This window comes from Theropithecus gelada, chromosome 5 (assembly GCF_003255815.1).
Source record: "Theropithecus gelada isolate Dixy chromosome 5, Tgel_1.0, whole genome shotgun sequence".
NCBI classification, from domain to species: Eukaryota; Metazoa; Chordata; class Mammalia; order Primates; family Cercopithecidae; genus Theropithecus; species Theropithecus gelada.
In genome coordinates this window covers 113,900,857-113,921,933 of record NC_037672.1, presented here as the reverse complement: position 1 = coordinate 113,921,933, position 21,077 = coordinate 113,900,857, and positions in this window count along the sequence as shown.

Here is a 21,077-nt window from a genome sequence, read left to right as displayed (position 1 = left end):
GAGTCATGTCTACACATCCATAAATTTCAAGTCAACCTATATATCATATGTGCATACAATTAGTTTATACACCTTCAAGTTTTGGTTATTTTCTGTCTTTAGTTATTATTAAAACTATAATTAACTATATTTTTATTTTATTCTATAAATTTTTTAAAGAGACACAGAGTCTCACTATGTTGGCCATGCTAGTCTCGAACACCTGGCCTCAAACAATCCTCCTACTTTGGCCTTCCAAAGTGCTGGGATTACAGATATGACCCACCACGCCCAGCGTAAATAAATTTATTTTTATAATAACTACAAACAAAAAACAGTTCAAACTTGAGAACATACTATATAATTTGCAGATACCATGATGAAATCACTTTACTCAGACAGGGCCAGGAAGGTGCAAAAGTCTGAGATAAGAATGTATACATGTCTGGGAGAGGAACGATTTCCAAGAACTTTCTCAGAAAAACCCAAAAAGCCCTTTCACATCCTGCATGCATCTCCCACGTTGGAAAGGCACACCACTGCACGTTCTTAGGGCTGCAGTAATTCAGATGAGACACCCTCAAAATAACACTTGCCAGGGAATGGCATCTCTACTAACAAACTGATTACAACTCTGGCTTTGAGCCTCTGGAACCAATGAACTCTGCTTCTTAACAGACTTCGTAAGCCTCTCTCTTTTTGCTAATTTTCTCTTTACCCTTCTCTCACCCAGTGTACTAGTGGGTTGCCATTCTGTGCATTCTGGATTATAATCCTTATTTCTCATTCCTGAGTAAACTCAAGATATTTGTAGATAGTTTTCTCTGATGTATTTTTTGAATTTGGCAATACATATCATAGAGGAAGTTTTCCTTTATAAGATAAATATTGAGTTCCTACTTCCCGTAACACAATATTAAGTGTAGTTTATAGTGATATACCTTTACTCTATGTTTTACATATTTATTGATAGGGCATGTGGTGTATTAAATAAAAAACTATTTAAGAAGTATATATTGGGTAGATGTTTGGCATGTTAACAAAGGCATTACTTGTCTTTAAGATTACATTAACAAAGTCAAATTATAGTAGAGAAATTTCTATGTAAGAAAACATGTTGCATTAATAATTAATTGTCGGATTTATTTAAAGGCAGAAAATAAACATTATGATGCATCTTCATAATAATTTGCCATATATATATAGTTATGCTAAGGGGACCAAGAAGTTTTACTTTCCTCTTAGCCATATTTATATACGTCAAATGTGTTTCTAAAATAAATTTATTTGAATAGTAACTATTAGTCACGCCAATACAGAGTGAACAACAATCTTACGCTTATGTGAAATAAAAATGTCTTCAGTAGAAATTAACTCAATAAACACGTTCTATTTTTGACTTCAATTCCAAAACAAACTATATGTATGTAGTTTGGGAGTCATCTAATACAACAGTTAAGATCATGGGCTCTGGAGTGAGATGCATTGAGATACTAATTCTAGGTCAGCTAATTAGTAGTTTTGTAAACTTGAGCAAGTAATTTAATATTTAAAACTTTAGCCACATCATTTATAATACAGAGACAACAATAATACTTATACTATTGAATTTTGAAGTACTTTATGAAACACGCAAAAATATACAGGCAAAATACTTTATTAGACCTGGTATACCGTAGAGGCTTAATATTGTAGTTAACTATTATTGTTCATTATAATCATCATAATTATTATCATCAAGATCATGTTAATATCAGAAGTATCATTAATTTTGACTGCTAATAGTGGAAGTAAATGCAGTTATTGTCTGCATTTTCAGTAATGCATTGTTATATCTAAATATACATCTTCATGATGAAAATAAATTCGCTATTCTTATCATTATTATTTTACCAAAAACTGCAATTTTGTCATACCCAACTTAAGAACCAGAGTGCAGCTTCTCAAGTAGCCATCGGGTTGACATTCATAATTACCAATTTCTTGCTTTTTAAGTAGTTTTCATATTAATTATTAGTTTATAACGAAAACTGTCTTCTGTAGCATTTTTAGTTGTGATTTCATGTTTTATCCTTGTGTTTCAGTGTAGCTACAGTTTATTTATTTCCACCCCTTTATAATATCTCATTCTAAGGATATAGCAGTTTAATCATTCATTCTTCTGGTGTGCATAATCAGTTTTTTTTTCATTGCTGTTACTAAAATGCTGCGGTGAACACTGTTAAAATGTTTCTTCATTTAATTGTTACTCTAAGCTAAATACACAGAATTGGGGGTTGTAGTGATTTTTAAACTGTCTTTGAGACTGACAACTATAATAAAATTTGAAGTATAAATTTTCCTTTACAGATGACAAATATACAGATTCTATCATGGAAATAAAATAGAGTCAATTACCTTTTAGAAATATAACATCGGTGCACTATTACATGATAAATATTTGAAACCCAGTGGAGTTATAAAGAAGAAACTGTCTCTATCCGAAACGTTGCCTGCAGCACAGAAGAGGAGAAACAATCCTGAGCTTCTCTGTAGCTTCTGTAAGTGCTCACAGTGGCAGTACTTCTCCAGAAGCTAGTAGGTGAGAGTAGTTGGGAATTAAACTTTTTAGAATTGTATCCTCTGCAATACAGATTATAGAAAGGGAAAGAGAAGGGAGTAGACTTGTGCACAAACAGGCACATCAGACTACTACAATAAGCATGTTCAACAAATTTTTCAAGCATTTTCCTATTGATTGACATTTTCTTTTCTTACCTGTTGTCACTCTGAACAAAACTAGAGTAAATATGTTTTCCTCTATTCTGATATGGTTTTTGTTTTCAATTCTATGGTGATGATTCAGAAATGAGACCTTTTTAAATATAGGACATATTTCATTCTCAAAATTTAATAAGTATTTAAACAGTTGAATAAGCATGAGTAATTTGGGCTCTAAAACTCTGTGTTACAGAAAAGGAGTCCCGATCCAGGCCCCAAGAGAGCGTTCTTGGATCTCACTCAAGAAAGGATTTAAGGCGAGTTTGCAGTGCAAAGTGAAAGAAAGTTTGTTCAGAAAGTTAAGAAATAAAAGAATGGCTACCCCATAGAGCAGCCCAGAGGGTTGCTGGTTGCCCATTTTCATGGTTATTTCTTGATGATATGCTAAACAAGGGGTGGATTATTCATGGCTCCCCCGTTTAGACCATATAGGGTAGCTTCCTGATGTTGCCATGGCATTGATGAACTGTCATGGCCCTGGTGGGAGTGCAGTAGTGAGGACGGCCAGAGGTCACTCTCGTCGCCATTTTGGTTTTAGTGGGTTTTGGCCGGCTCCTTTATTTCAGTCTGTTTTATCAGCAAGGTCTTTATGACCTGTGTTTTGAGCCAACCTCCTATCTCATCCTGTAACTTAGAATGCCTTAACCATCTGGGAATGCAGCCCACTAGGCTTCAACCTCATTTCACCCAGCTTCTATTTAAGATGGAGTTGCTCTGGTTCACACGCCTCTGACATAAGGATCACTGTATGGTTACAAAATATGGGAAGCTGGTAATATTGCCTTCACGTCTTTCTCCTAAAGGGTTAATATCTGTCTGTCATATTATAAGTGGGTATATGGGAATCCAGTCTTGTAGGTGTCTGAGGATGACTCTTTGGATTTATGTAAATTAACATGTTTGCCGGAGTTCTTAGTCCTCATCCCTGTTTAAACAAATGAATTACTGATATTTATGGGATGAAAATCTCTCTACGGGAAAAATTTAAAATGAGTGGGTAGCCAGAAAAAGTGATTGAGAAAAATGCAAGAGACAATGCAAAAACTAAAGGCACTTTCTGTGACAGAAAGTCTCCACCATTCTCTTCTGTTCCCATGCCTTCCCATGTTAGTCTCTATCCCTCCTGAACTCCTTGCAGCCTACTATCTTTCTCCAGAATTCAGGCTAGTTTTTTGTCTTATGACCTCGATGAGTCAAGAACTACTAATTTGTAGTTGCTTCAGGTTTTTCTCTTGTTATATGATAGGACACTCTGACTATCTCTCTACAACTCTATGTTTGCATAACTCTTTAAATCAAAACTAATAGTCTCTTTTCACGGACAAAATTGATGTTTGTTTTACAGTTTCTTTTTCTAGTCTTGAATGTCAACAAACAAAAATAAAATCTGATTGAAACATATTATATTATCATGTAGAAATGTGGAAGAGTAATAGTCATACAGCACGAAAGCAGTACAGTCTAAATTCAAGTATAATCCAGTAGGAGAAATCATGGATTTCAAAAAGCAATTAGAGCCACCTTTCAGCTTCTTCATAGTAATTGTTCAATAGCATTATCTAAAATTTTGTAATGGGACTTTTCTAAGCATATGTTAAGAAAATAATTAAAATAAGAATGATTTTATTATTGGTTTGACATTATTAAATGATCAAAGTAACATATACTCTTGATCAAAATTCTAAATTTCTAAAATATCTGTGGCTAATATTAGTAGAGTTTTTTTAAATTTCACATGATTTTCTATGAAATAGACTATAATGCATGAATGCTGAAATTTGTTCTGACACTTTATTTCTTAAAAATGCCTTTCTTTAACTGTATGAATTATTCCTGAAAACAGAAACACTTTAACATATATAAAAGGAATACTTGAAAATTAAACATATTATGTACTTGAAAACACATATTTCTCAATTTAAAGAATTTTGCAATAGAAGAAACTAAGACTATCATGATATTACTAAGAGCTACAAGTACAATTATCTGCAGTTTGGTTCTGTAGACAAAGTGAAAAATTTTGAATGAAGTAATACATATTTCTTTAGTGCTTTAACAATACAAGTAAATTCAAATGACTCTTGGACAAGGATTTCTCTGTATTCCTTTTAATCCATATTAATGTTAAATGAATCTTATTTATCATTTCTCAAATAAAGTAACAGCAGAAAACCCTGGAAATTACTTTTAACTCAAGGAGTTTAGATAAAGAGCTAGATGTAAATTGAGGAGAACAGAAACTCATGGATTGTCTATTGCAAAAAACAGGGAACATTTTATAATAAATTTACATTTCTGTAATAAAAACAATACTAATTTTTCAAATATTCTTCAGCTATTGTGAAAACCAATGCAAAGGTAGAACACTGTCAAACTTTCTGTAATTTTCTGTAATTTTCAAACTTCCCCTACTCTTTTACTATTTCTGTCATGGTGCCTGTTATTTTTCCCAAAATTTTCAATTGCATATTTAAACTATAAATCCACTGGTGTTTCTCTAAGAAATGAATCACTTTATTTATACATTGTCTCAGATAACTTTCTTTTTTCTGCTTGAGTTATGCATTTTAATTGGCAAAAACAGGGAAGAGAATTATTTTACCCAATGTGAAGATTGTGTCTAATTCTGCTCTTTTCGTCCTCCATGACTTTAAAAATTTTTTTTATAGATTGTAAGAATCATCCCTAGAAGGAAATAGAAATTTTATTATTATCACCTTCCTTATTTGACAATGAAGAAACTATAGAGTTTGATATTTTTCCAGAATTACATAGCTAACAGAAGTCTTGTGACTCCCTAGTATACACTGTTATCTGCACTTTAACTCTAAAAGTGTAACCACAGTGGTATTGGTTGTCCTGGGAACTAGAGCTGTGTTCATGTTTTACGTAGAACTTGATACTGATAGCATTACAAGATGTTTTATGTCTTTCAATACACAATAATGGATTAGTCTGGATTATCTAGAGGGAAAGAACTAATTGAATATATGCATATATGAGAGAAAGTTTATTAAGGAGAATTGACTCACACAATCACACGGTAATGTCCCATGATAGGCCGTCTGCAAGTTAAGGAGCAAGAAAGTCAATGGCGGATCAGTCAGAGTCCCAAAACCTCAAAAGTAGGGAAGCCGACAGTGCAGCCTTCAGTCTGTGACTGAAGGTCTGAGAGCCCCTGGCCAACCACTGGTGTAAGTTCACAAACACTGAAGAACTTGGAATCTGATGTTCGAGGGCATGAAGCATCCAACACAGGAGAAAGATGAAGACCAAAAGACTCAACAAGTTGATTCATTCCACTTTCTTCTGCCTGCTTTATTCTAGCTGCAGGGGCAACTGATTAGATGGTGCCCACCCAGATTGATGGTGGACCTGTACCTCCCAGTCCACTGACTCAAATGTTAATCTCCTTTGGCAATACCCTCACAGGCACACCGGGGAACGATACTTTGCATCCTTCAATCTAATCAAGTTGACACTCAAATTAACCATCACAAGTAAGAATTCCTACATTTAATAATAAATCATGGACACAAACAGATATTTTAAAAGATGCTACCTTGAAGACTGGTCATACAAGAAGTGTAAAGAGAGCTTGATTGTACTGGGTCCTATTTATTAGCCATTAACGTTACAGAAACACATGTTAAAGAATAGAGTGAGTTTAGAGAGAGTAGATTGAAATGATACAGAGATAAAATAAAATTTTAAAAGCAATTTAACTTTTAATGTATAACAATTCTTCTCTTCCCAACTTATCTGCTCAACTGGAGCAATATCCATTTTGTCATTTTAATGTCAATTATGTAATACATACCTTGAAATGAAAACATTGCCTTAGGGCAAATGATAGTGAACTCCATTCAGTTAAATTTTATGACTATGCTTTCTATTTCAATGATAATTTAACAGTCTACTTAACCATTTTCATTCAAACTATTTTTATTTCTAAAGTATGTTCCTCATCTCCTATTTCCATTTCTAAAACGTGTCCCTCATCTCCTTTTCTATATATCTATATAGAAAGATACACAGATAGATAGACAGATAATAGATAGATAATAGATAGATAGATATTTCCAGATAGATAAATAGTTCAATGGTTTTGAACCTTTAATAAGAAAAAAATATATACTATAGAGCTAAAGAACGCTGTTTGTTTGGTGTGACATTGGGTCAAGGTTTGGGGATACCCGTGGCAGAATTAGTAGACAGAGTATTCATTAACGAAGATTCACAAGGTGATTTAAAAAAAAAAAAAAAAAAAAAAAATCTGATGTCTGACATGATCAACCCTGTTTCCTTATCATTCAGCAGCATGTTGGCGATTTCACCAGCTGATGGGGAACAGATATCCAGACTCTGGGCGTTGAAGGGCGACCTCCAATACATCCACCTCCGGCAGCATATGGTTCACCTTCCTCAGAAACTGCATCATTCTCATGTCCCTCAATCAGCCCTTTAGGTTCCTTGATCAGGTGCAAGGTATTGGCCGCCCACTCCACTTTGGGTATCACATAAACCACGAAGTGGAGGTTGAACTCCACAAGATGATAGGGACCTCGGTGTCCTGGAGGCACAGGGTAAACCACAGGGCCCCACTCCCCGCACATGCAAGCTTAGTCCATGGTGGGTGAACAGTTTCATGTGGCCTCACCAACTCTAGCAAGGTTGGAACTGGAAAAGAGATGGAACCAGAAGTTGTCTATAATTTAATAAAACCATTTTGAATCCCAATCTGCAATATCTAGTTATAAATTTTTTTTACCATTTCTCAATGAAGTATCTCTATGTTACTTTACCTTTAAAAATCTTTGGACTATTTGATAATTAAGAAATAGTTTGATTTATCAGCAAATTGTTGAGTAATATAAAATTGAAGCAAACATATAATCAGTACTTTGAAGACATCATTGATTGTGTTTGTCTTTTGATATAAAGCCAACTAATCTCTTAAAAATTTGACACAAAATGAAATGGTTTTTAAAATAAGATTATATAATTCCAAATGAAATCATACATTGATGCACTTGTTTCAAGTCCCTGATTTCGCAGATAAAGAAGGCTTATTACTTCTGCAGCCACCCATTAAGTTAGAGACTTGAAACTAACCTCTTATCTTCTGACTGGCAATTTTGTGTATATTAAGATGTATATTCATATTTAGTGTTTATATTAAATATTACCATATTCTTTATTAAAATTAATATATTTTAATTACACTTTAATGTATTACTAGGTTTGAGAACTTTTTCTGCTTCTGTGATATAATAGTGGTTAAAACAGTCAAGATCCATGTGGTCGTAGAGGTTAGTGTAAAAGACAAAATAAACAAAGAAATGTTACACTTTCTGGGAGTGATAATTTTGTGTAGAAAAGTAGAGTGAGAGACTAGAGAACAGTTGGAGAAGAAATCTGTTCTAGGTACATTAGTCTAAGTGGAATTCTGTGACTTATGAAAAGACTTAAATAATTCAAGTTTATTGATTATGAAGAGAAGTTTATCAAAATTATTTTTCAAAAGAAAAAAAAGATCTCAGATAACTTTAATAATCACCACATACCACATATCTTATAAGTGATCAAATCAGGTGTGAATTCCAGCCTGTTTAAGACCATAGCAAATTTCCTTTCCATTACACTAGTCTTCATTTCCATTTAGTGATGTCATGTTTTAGTGGTGTTGTTAGTAATTATATGTCACATCCATAATTGAAATAATGCTATGTGTAACATTAAAACATATTTCTTTAGTGTGGTGACCTTTAGTGACGTGGCATTGTTTTTAAAATGTAGTTATCAATCAAGCATATAAAAATGTTTATGGTAATTTTAAAATATTATTGAAAAAAATATCCAGGGGAAGTGTGTACTCTATTTAAATGCCAATGAAGATTCAGAAAAATAATAGTCATAAAAAGCTTTGTAGAGGTTGTAGGATTTTATCTATCTTTTGAACCTTGGAAAATATTTCAATTACTTTACAGAAAAAGTAAGATAGGCCCATGGAGTGTTAACAAACGTGAAACAAAAGAATATTACAGAGCAGATATAGAGATAAGAAACCAAGAAAGAGCAAAAAAAGAAGTTCAGATAAAACTAACAGAAACTAAATTTGGATAGTTAGAATAAGATCAGATTATAGAAATCTTAAAAAAAAAAAAAAACTAGATGTAAAGGTTTTATTTTGTTTTTTAATACAATCATGTTTTAATTAAACTTGCTTAGCAACACTATGATGACATGATTAGTGCAGGAAGACTTAGTAGGAAGATGAAACAGATGGGGAACTTTCCAGTCTTCCACACATGATCATGATACAGTAATGTTAGAAAAACTCAGACTGCCTCAAGTAGGACAGAGCTCATTTCCAATTTTGTTCCAATATTGTGTTACCATGGGAAACTTAATTTCACTAAGCCTTAGCTTTCTCACAAACAAAATGAGTATAACAAAAATACCTAAGTGATGGAGTTTCTTAGAATTATATGTTGTTATTATTTTCACAACCACTTACACTCTGAAAAGAAATTACATGTCTTAGTATATTAGGATCTGATATGCATAACTGCTCAAGAAATGCCACAAAGACATATATGATGAAGTGGACAAAGAACAATCATTCACATCCCATATGTCTGAAATTAGATTATTTGAGGTGTATAGCTTAAAGATTCATGTACTACAATTATCAGTCACTTACTATGTGCTAAATATTCTGCAAGTACATTTTGACATAAAAAATTCATTGAACCAATCTGGCATCTATGAAAAATACATTAGGATTCGCTTGGAATATATATTTAATGTGAGGATGCAGGGAATTAAAAGAAAAAAAAACCCTGAATGGACAGAGTAAAAAAAAAAAATCCATACCTAGACATACAGTAGGAAAATCTCATAATAATTCATATATCATGTTTTCCATTCTTTGACTTTCTACTTTGTGTACTTTTCTTGTAAACAGCATAAGATTATAGACACTATATTATAATGAATAAAGGTATATTTAGACATATATCAATATAATCCAGTGCATTGAAATATTAACAGGTAAAAAATATTATTGTCTTGTATGACACCAAGGCAGAGCTCTAGTGTAAGCTATGAACTTTGAATGATGTTGACATACCAATGTAGGTTCATCAGTTATAATAAATGTAACATTCTAGTGGGGAATGTTCATAGTGTGGGAGGCTGCACATGTGTGAGAACAGTAAAAATACGAGAACTCTCATATTTCTGTTCAATTTTTTTATAAGCCTGAAACTGCTCTAAATATAAAGTCTACTTAATTATCTAGCACTACAAAAAATATCATTACCTCAATAGATGCAGAATGAATGCAACATGATTCAAAATCTATTCAGGATTAAAATTTTAAAACTCAATCTGATAAAATAATCATTAAAAAGTTATAATGAATATCATACATTATGGTAAAATATGAGATTCGTACTATTTAAAATCAGGAATGAGAGCAGAATGTCTATTGGTTTAGTCTGTTCAAGCTGCTATAAAAAAATACCATAAATTAGGTAACTTATAAATATCAGAAATTTATTTCTCACAGTTCTGGAGATAAGAAAGTTCATGATTAATGTATTCACAGATTCAGCATCTGGTGAGGGCTCACTTCCTGGTTCACAGGCCGTCGGCCCTTCCTTTCCACTCTTCCATTGTCTTGAACAGTAGCTCCTGGCTTCTAGTTGAGATGGCTGACTATTCTCCTTATGTGGTGATTTGGCCATACCCTTAGTGGTCTCTTCAAACTTTGCTTTCACATTTTTTTAACAAGATAGATAAGCTGAGAACTTTTCAAATCTTTAAGTTTGAATTCCTATTTGATTAACAATTTCATCTTCAAGTCATTTCTCTCTTCCCCCATTTTAGTCTACGGAAGTCAGGAGAAGCCAGGCCACTCCTACAATTCTCTGCCTATAGTTTGCTTCAGCTGAATATCCAATTTCATAGCTCACACAATTTACTTTATGCCAAGTTCTTTGCCACTTTATAATAGGGATACCCTTTCATCCAGTTTTCAATAACATGTTCCTCATTTAAGATTGGTACCTCTTCAGGTGACCTTTGCCATCCATATTTTAATCAACAATTTGTTCAGAATTACTTAGGTATTCTTTAAGAAGGCTGACACTTTCTCTATGGTACTCTTCTTTTCTCTCTGAACCCTCACCAGAATCACCTTTAAATGTTTCTTCATAACAATACAGGCTTTTTCCAGCAAGCATTTTAAACCTCTTCCATCCTCTGCTCATCACCCAGCTCCAAAGCGTTTCCACATTTTTAGGTTTTTTTTTTTTCTTTTTTTTTTCTTTTTTTTTAACTTCAGCATGGTCACCTCTTATTGTCAATTTGTGTCTTACTCTATTTAGGCTGTTATAACAGAATGCCATAAACTGGGTGGTTTATAAACAACAGAAATGCATTTCTCACATTTCTAGAGTATGAGAAGTCCAAAATTAAAGCACTGGCAGATTTGGTGACTGGTGAAGGCCCACTTCCTCGTTCACGTGGCTGTCCTTTCACTTAGTCTTCACAGTGCAAAAAGAATGAGAGAATACATTTAAGGAGTTATGGCTCCTGGCAAGCCCATCATAAATTGAAGATACTTTAAGTTGGAAATACATGTAATATACCTGAACTACAGAACATCATAACTTAACTTAGCCTATCTTAAACATGCTCAGAACATTTACATTAGCTCACATTTGAGCAAAGTAATCTAACACCAAGCCATCTTATTATAAAGTTGAATACCTCTTGTAATTTAATGACTACTGTACTGAAAATGAAAAACAGAATTATTATATTGGTACTCAAAGAATAATTTCAACTGAATATGCATAACTTCGGCATACTTGCAAACCCCCAAAACGGCAAGGGAAACAATAGTACATTGGATACCATCTATACAATTAGAAGTCAGTGAATTTTGGCCTGGCACAGTGGCTCACACCTGTAACCCCAACATTTAGGAAGGCCAAGGCAGGTGGATTACTTGAGGCCAGGAGTTCAAGACCAGCCTGGCCAACATAGCAAAACCTCGTGTCTACTAAAAATAAAAAATATTAGGGGGTGTGGTGGTGCACATCTATAATTTCAGGTACTTAGGATGCTGAGGCACACATAAGAGTTGCTTGAACCCTGAAGGGGGAAGTTGCAGTGAGCCGAGATTGAGATCACACCACTGCACTCCAACCTGCGTGACAGATTCTGTCTCAAAAAATAAAAAAAAAGTCAGTGAATTTTATCATGGTATGATTCAGATGGATTCAGAAAGAGGCCTAATGTATGTTTCATAAATATACTCTTACAATTTAAAAAATTATGGCAAAACAGCATTTTTATTTGAAAAACATATCATGAATCAAAATGATGAGAAGGATTTAAAAAAGTGAGGGTTGTGCCTAGCTCTCATAATTACTTGTGATATTTAAAATGCAAACTTTTTGCCTTTCTATATTTCCAAAGGATATAATGGCTCTAATTTAGTAATTTTAAGGAGTTATTGATATAATTGTTTCTCATTATCTATGGATTCCATATCCATAGATTCAATTAACTATGAATAAAAAAATATTCAAAGAAAAATTGAATCTGTACTAAACATGTACAGGCTTTTTTTTTTATCATTATTCCCTAAACAGTATAGCATAACAACAATTTATATTACATTTACATTGTGTTAGGTATTATATGTAATCTAGAGATGATATAAGTATATGAGAGGATGTGCACAAGTTATATGCTAATATTACACAATTTATATAAAGGGGCTTGAATATCTGTGGATTTTGGTATGCGCAGAAAATCCTTGAACCCATCAATCCCCCATGGATACCAACGGATTACTGTACTTAATAAACTATATGTTAATTAAAACTTCATAGTAATAGCTATAAAATATTCTTTCTCCAGTAGTAAAATATTTAGCATATTAAAAATAACACTACAATGACATCCTCCTACTGTATTCAATACATGCTTTCAGGGCATGGAAACTAATTCATTATAAGCATGGAAAGAGAATTTCAATGTCACATTCATTTGTTTTTCTTCTGTTTGTATTTATTATAAATAAGGTTGATATATTGCTTGCAGCTACTATTAATATTAAATACTTGATAGATTACATTAAGCTAACTCTCTCTGAATTCAATCATTCTTCTTCTGAGCAGTGTAGCAATGACTCACAGTTTATTAGAAAGAAAAACTTATATCCAAAAGACAGGATATAATTTGGCTGCAATTTTAAGTAAAAAAAAAATTCTACTTGTGGATCAAAATGTATGCCTATATTTTTCCCTTAAAGATTTCATCGGCTATTTATTGCTATGCTTGAACTTAATATTTTATATTAGTAGATACAAATGTTGAGAGGGCATACATTTAATGGGTATGTCTATGAGAAGCAGTGGTTAATTATCTAGTTGAGAGTCTACATATTTGTACATGTTTTATCAAAATGTTTTATGTTCTATGAAGCTTTTTTTTCTGATCTCTGAAGAACTATACTCTGAATTACATTTTTAAATGAAGCAAATTTAGAAGATATTCAAAACAGAAGAAAATGGAATTGGCTATATTATTATCAGACCAAAAAAGTAAGGATAAATATTTAATAGTGTTTTTGAAACCACTTTCTTGAGGTATGATTGGCATACAAAAGGGTGTGCATACTTAATAAGTATAACTTGATGAGTTTGGAGATAATTATACAACCATAAGCCCACAATTTATTGGAATAAAACCAGTGATGGTAAGAAATCACATCCCTTTTATTAATCCATATTTTAAGAACTTAAAAGTGAACAACAGGGTTTTCAGTTCTGGGCAAAAATTGATATAAATATACTTTACGTGTCTCATTCAGTGAATAAAACCATGTAAAATTATACAAAAGAAATATAGCAGCTATTTGAGAACTTTGAAAGTAGATAGCAGCTAGTAAATAAGTAAAGAACACCATGACTTAAAGTACCATTGAACGTGCATTTACCATTATTTTCCCATGTGTATCCCTCAGCCTCAATTTAATGCAGTCAGAAATTTGGAAGTGAAAGCAGTGGCACAAACAGACATCATGAAATCTCCTTATGATTTTTTTCTTTTTTGTCCCATCCTTGAAAAAAAACAAGATACTCTATATATAATTTAAAAATAAATGAATAAATTGATGAATTAATAAATAAAATTTTGGAAGGTGACCAAAAACATTAGATACATAGATAAATATCTCAAAATGAATTGCTTATTTATACCTAAGCAATAAATAGTTAGCAATAGGAATGGGAGAATAATGCATTTAAAATAGTGTAAAAGTATATAATAAGGATATAAAGATATTGGATAAGAATGGAATGAGATATATAAGAAAAACACAAAATGACATGAAAATTATAAAATATGAAAATATAGGAAGTATGCCATGCTATTAAGTGGAAAATTTAGTAAAAATTACTCAAAAATTATCTCTACAGATACTTTTATTTCAATATAATACTTCACAAATTTTTTAAGCCCAATTACCTAAAAAAAAAAAATTTAAAACTGTATCATGGAAAAGAAAAATTTGTTCAGAAAATACAAGTCACAGATATCAATTTAACATCATTTTGATGTGAAAACATGAATTCAACACATACAACAAAGTTAAGAATCCAGAGATAGATACTACAGTAGGTTATTCTAAATCGCACATTTTTCCATTAATATTACATCAGGGGATTTACTTGAGGTTTGTATCTACAGGCCTCTTTATAATGACATCATAATATGCCACACTATGGATGTGTATCTTCACTGCTGTAAATATTTCCAGAACACACACCTTGAAGAAATTTGTAGCAATTACATTTCTACCAAAAGTGCTTTCTTTGAAGAAACTGGAATCTAGAGCCAGACCTTCTAAATTCAAATCACAGCTCTGCCATATAATTGCTATGCAAAGTTAAGCAAATTAATTTACCTACTTGTGCCTCAATTTTGTCATCTATAAGTAGTAATGCCTGACTTTTGTTGGGATGCTTTAAGGACTAAATGACTTAATATTTATCAAGTATTTAAGGAAGTATCTGATACATAAAACACGGTGTAAAGGAAAACTACATTAAGATATGACACGACAAGGATGAAACAACTCATAATATGAGAAACGTCAAAATCAAAATAATGTGCATGTTAAAATTACAGGTTTGTGAAAATAACACAAACCCCAACATTAACTATGTAATCTGTGTATTTTACGAAAATAGAAGAATGTCCTTTAAATTGACAAAATGCAAGTGTTTTTGCTGTTTTATTTACTTATTTGTTTTAGTGGGAAGAATGAGCTTAAAAATCTCATTCTTAATCTGTAGGCATCACATTACCTGATTTCCAACTATATCATAAGGCCATAGTCACCAAAACAGCATGGTACTGGTATAAAAACAGGCACATAGATCAATGAAACAGAATAGAAAACCCAGAAACAAACCCAAATACTTACAGCCAACTGACGTTTAACAAAGCAAACAGAAACATAAAGTGGGGAAAGGACACTTTATTCAACAAATGGTGCTGAGATAATTGGCAATCTATATGTTGGAAAATGAAACTGGATCCTCATCTTTCACTTCATATGAAAATCAACTCAAGATGGATCAAGGACTTAAATCTAAGGCCTGACCCTATAAAAATTCTAAAAGTTAACATTGGAAAAACCCTTGTAGACATTGGCTTAGGCAAGGAATGTATGATGAAGAACCCAAAAACAAATGCAATAAAAACAAAAATAAATAAATGGGACTTAATTAAACTAAAGAGGTTTTGCACGGCAAAAGGAACAGTCAGCTGAGTAAACTGACAACCCAGAGAGTGGGAGAAAATCTTCACAATCTATTTATCTGACAAAGGACTAATATTCAGAATCTACAACAAACTCAAACAAATTAGCAAGAAAGCAAACAATGCCATCAAAAAGTGGACTAAAGACATGAATAGACAATTCTCAAAAGAAGATATACAAATGCCCACCAAACACATGAAAACATGCTCAACATCGCTAATGATCAGGGAAGTGCAAATCAAAACCGCAGTGTGATACCACCTTACTCCTGCAAGAATGGCCATAATAAAAAAAATTATAAAGTGATAGATGTTAGTGAACAAGGAACACTTCTACAATGCTAGTGGGAATGTAAACTAGTACAACCACTATGGAAAACAGTGTGGAGATTCCTTGAAGAACTAAAAGTAGAACTACCATTTGATCTAACAATCCCATTACTGCTAATTCCTTCTTACCCAGAGGAAAAGAAATTATTGTACAAAAAAGATGTTTACACATGCGGTTTTTTTTTGGTTTTTTTTTTTGTGTTTTTTTTTTTTGTGTGTGTACACACACACACACACACACACACAATGGAATACTACTAAGCCATAAAAAGGAATGAATTATTAGTATTTGCAGCAACCTGGATGAGATTGGAGACTATTATTCTAAGTAAAGTAACTTAAGAATGGAAAACCAAACATCGTATGTTCTCACTCATAAGTGAGAGTTAAGCTATGAGGACTCAAAGGCATAAGAATGACACAAGGGACTTTGGAGACTCAGAGGGAAAGAGTGTGAAGGGGGTGAGGGATAAAATAACACAAATTGGATACAGTGTATCTTGCTAGGTGATGGGTGCACCAAAATCTCACAAATCACCATTAAAGAACTTACTCATGTAACCAAACACTACCTGTTCCCCCATAACCTATATAAATATTTTTTAAAGTATGAAGGGTAAATATTAAAATTTGTCTTTAATGGTCATTGGCATATGTTTTTGTTTTAAGTAAGCAATTAGTTTTACAACATTTGAAGTATTTTATGCTAGAATTTGAGATTTTTTGTATTGTCATTTTGTATTGTTTACATTAATGAGTATTAATTGTTTATATGCGAAAATGAGACAACATTTTAAATTTACCCACACTAAACATACAATTCTGGATATATTCTAGTTTATTGCCTTGCTTTTCTTAAAACATTACTTTGAAAACATTTATCTTTACTAATCAAAGTTTTTTAATTATTCAACTCAAAAATTATTTTGCTAATTAAAAATATGTTCAAGGAATTTAGCAGTATACCTTGGTTAATGATGCTTCTAAATGTTTGTTATTTAATTTCACCAGTACATGAGATATAAAGCCTTACTCCTAAACTGGGTATGAGAGGGCCAATTGTTTTTTTTTAAAAAAAATCTGCAATGCAAATTTATTTACTTAATAGCAATTATTTAAAAATTTCTGACAGGGTATTTATTGTTGTCTTTAATTTCCTGTATAGTAAACAAAGAAAATCTTACACTGAAGCCATGTTAATTTATTTACAGAAAAAATACATTGGAAAACAGTCTTCAGGTTAGTTTAAATTAGTTCATGTATTTTCAAGAAATATTTATCTTGTCGTTCAATTTATGCTTCCGTTTGGTAATTTATCCATTTAGCAAATTTGTCAAAGCCAATAGAGGACTTACCCTTTTTTTAAGAATCTATAACATGGACTATCTTAGTAGAGATTTTCTTTTATATTGTATTCTACTCCAGTATTTCCCCTTAATACTCCTATGGAGAATATACTGCTATGGAAACAGTTCTGAGCATTTCTTCTTCACATTGATTTATTTGCTTTATACTTATATTTTCTTGTCATTATTTCTCTTAAGTTATCTCACAGTTATGAATCATTGAAAATGGGAGTAGATGTTTGAAAATCTTCATATTTGTGTGTATTTGTATGAAGCACATATTGAGAAATTAGACATTTCTAAATACAGACTACTTCCAGCACTAGTATTAGAAGTTTAATCAATGAAAATCCTGGGAAACTAAATGTTACAGTTTGAGAGTCAGTGACAAATGGCTTCCTAATTCAGTCCCTACTTAATTGTCTTTATTGTTACTTCGCTAATATACTGTGGCAGAATTTAGTTATCTTCTTTTATTTTTTTTAAGATGGTATCTCACTCTGTTGCCCAGGCTGGAGCCCAGAGGTGTGATTATAGCTCACTGTAGCCTGTTACCCCTGAGCTCAAGCAGTCCTGCCACCTCAGCCTCCAGGCTCTGTCACCGCTCCCAGGTTTTTTTTTGTTGTTTTTTTTGGTTTTTTTTTTTTTTAATTTTTAGTACAGACAAGGTCTTGCTATGGTACCCAGGCTGGTCTCAAAACTCCTGGGCTCAAATGATCTTTCTGTCTCAGCCTCTAAAAGTCTTAGGATCACAGGCATGACCCACTGTGCACGGCCAATTTATCTTTCTTATGAGTAAAAAAGTAAAATCATTTTGTAATGAAAACAGGTTTGTTTCTTATTACTTGAACTATTTACAAGTAATTATGTCTTAAAAATTATATATCTTATTCTCAATCATAAAATTATGCTATTTTGTCATAAAAGGGATACATTTCCTTAAAGAAGTATCCAAATCATGCCTATATTCCAATATGTATCACCTGAACAAACAAGTGTAAAGATATATCAATATACCTGGCATAAATAAATACTTATACCTTATTAAATGAGGTTACTTTCTGCTACTTAGTGAATAAAGTTCTCAACATATAATTCATGCATTCAGGATTCAAAGGAATCTTTTTAAAGAGATATGACAAATCAAATAATTAGTAAAATGAAATAAATGTTATATAACACGGTATTTCAAGTCTTATCAGAAATCTCTGGCATTTTTTTACCTACATACCACGCATATGCCAAAAATCTGTTTCTTACAATACAGGTCACCAGTTTAATTCTTTGTAAAGCTTTTTCTGTTTGACTGTCCATGTGATGCTTACCCACAGTGTATAACTTTGATAATACGTTATATCCAAAAATATCAGAGATTTTAAAAAGTGTTGCTAGCTGGGCGTGGTGGCTCATGTCTGCAATTCCAGCACTTTGGGAGGCCGAGGCAGGTGGATCATGAGGTCATGGAGTTTGAGAACAGCCTGGCCAGCATGGTGAAACCCCATTTCTACTAAAAATACAAAAAAATTAGCTGGACATGGTGGTGTGTGCTTGTAATCCCAGCTACTTGGGAGGCTGAGGCAGGAGAATTGCTTGAACCTGGGAGGTAGAAGTTGCAGTGAGCTGAGATCGTGCCACTATACTCCGGCCTGGATGACAGACAAGAGTAAGACTCTGTCTCAAAAAAAAAAGAAAAAAAGAAAAACAAAAAGTATTGCTAGTGACTCAATCTGTTTGCCAAACTCATATTTACAATTAATTTTATAGCTAAATTTATATGTCAAATAACAGAGTTCCCAAATACATAAAGTAAAAGCTATTATTAATCACACAAGAACTACTTAAAAGAAACAATTGTAATAAGAAACTCTACATATAGCCATCATTTTAAGAAAGGTTAACTATAACTAAGATTGTTTTATTTTATACTTACACATATAGCTCGCCTGTAACTGACTTTACATTTCACTAAGACAATTTTATACAACTGAGGGAATCCAATTTCCCTATGGTTAAGATTTCACAAACTGAAAAAAGGTTAAATGTCATTTTCATTTAAATAGGATCATTGTATTCCTGTTTTCTAGTGACCAGCTATAAATGCACTGAAGCCCCCACTCCTGCCTGATTCTGCTCTATTTTACTGCTATGTTGTATCTTTCTTACTTAAAGAAAATCTATTTAATTTCAGATTTAAGCTACACAGACTTCACTGCATTATTTGTAATACATTTCTACTGTCACTCAGAAATACTATTGAGATATACAATAAAATAGAGTTTCTTTTAAAGTCAGATTTGCAGTAATATAAATATAAATTACTAAGTTCATTAAAGATAATCACTGGTACAGTTTTATAAGGAAGTTGAAAAGCTAACAACATTTCAAAATTAAGCATTTTCTGGTTATCAGTTCAGTTGCTTCAAGAAGCACATGGCAAATAAAAGTCAATATTTTCACTAATTAACAGACTTCAAAAGCTGGAGAGTAAGAATTTTTAAAATATATTCTTAGGATGTTCTGCTCTGCAAGCAAATTTATGATGAAAGAAACATAAAAACAATAAAGTAAAATATTCAAAAATAAACTTGGTCTAATACGTTTTCTTGGTTTTGCGACTGAAATTTTTCTGTTTGAAGAAATCACAGGACAAAAAAAAAAAAAGAAACATTTTTCTGGAGGTGTAGTGCAGAATAATCACTTAGTAATGTTCTTCTAAGTTGAGATTTATTTATTCCTTTGCACAATAAGAAGATATAAGTAAGGGCAAAGCCTCAAGACTGGGACCAAGAAAATAGAGATAAAGGAGAGAGCACTGCTATCAGGAAACAAAGGCACAGACCATCCTAGGATCCTAAGACTGGACCAGTTCACCTGGGACTAAGAAGGGAGGGCAGTATCATCTTGGCACTCAGGTATCCGGACACTCCAAGCACCATACATGCTAGAGCAGTAAGACTAATTTAACAACCCACTTCTTGATTAGTTTTTGGACCTTGAATGTTGTCTGCCTTCACGAGGGTGAATTCAGGACTGATAAAGTGAGAGCCTATTCTGACGTAGGTTTGAGGGAAGTACAGAAGCAAGGATTCACACAAACCAAACACATTTTCTCCTTTCCACTATTAAAACTCCTTGGTTTCAGAGTAGATTGTTTTACTTTAAATTTATCGTAATGTATCTTTTTATTGAGACAACAGAACAAGTGCCATCTCAGAATTTTTTCTTTCCTTGGAAACAAATGTTATACCAAATAATAGTTTTGTTCAAAATCAGCGATGTTTATAGCTTTAATTTTGGGATATTTTGCATCTTAAGCGTAATAACACATCTATATGTATCACAATTTTCAGCTTTAAATAAATATTTTATAGCTATGGATAGAATCTCAAAAATGTCCTAAGAGACTTACAATTTTATTTTCCTACTTGACAGAAGATTATCAGCATCATGACTAATCAATTAAGATGGTACACTTCCATTCACCTTAATGACATGGTCAAGACATACGTATAATATGCTTTGTTGGTATGAAAAAGATAAACAATTGTCTTCTATAGATAAGGAAAGTGAGGAACTAGAGCCTAAGGCTTTTACCCAAACTACACTTCCGGTAAATGTCAGTATTGTCATTAGACTCTGCTGTGTTTACTGCTACACTACACAGTCTCTGTTCTAAGTCTCAGTTTCTTTTCCTGTAAAATGAGGAAAACTAGTGCCTACATCATAAAGTTCTGTGAAAGTTAAACAATAAGTAGTATATTTGGAAAAGTATTTCATAAACGTCAACTGCCATTAATATTAGTGTTAATA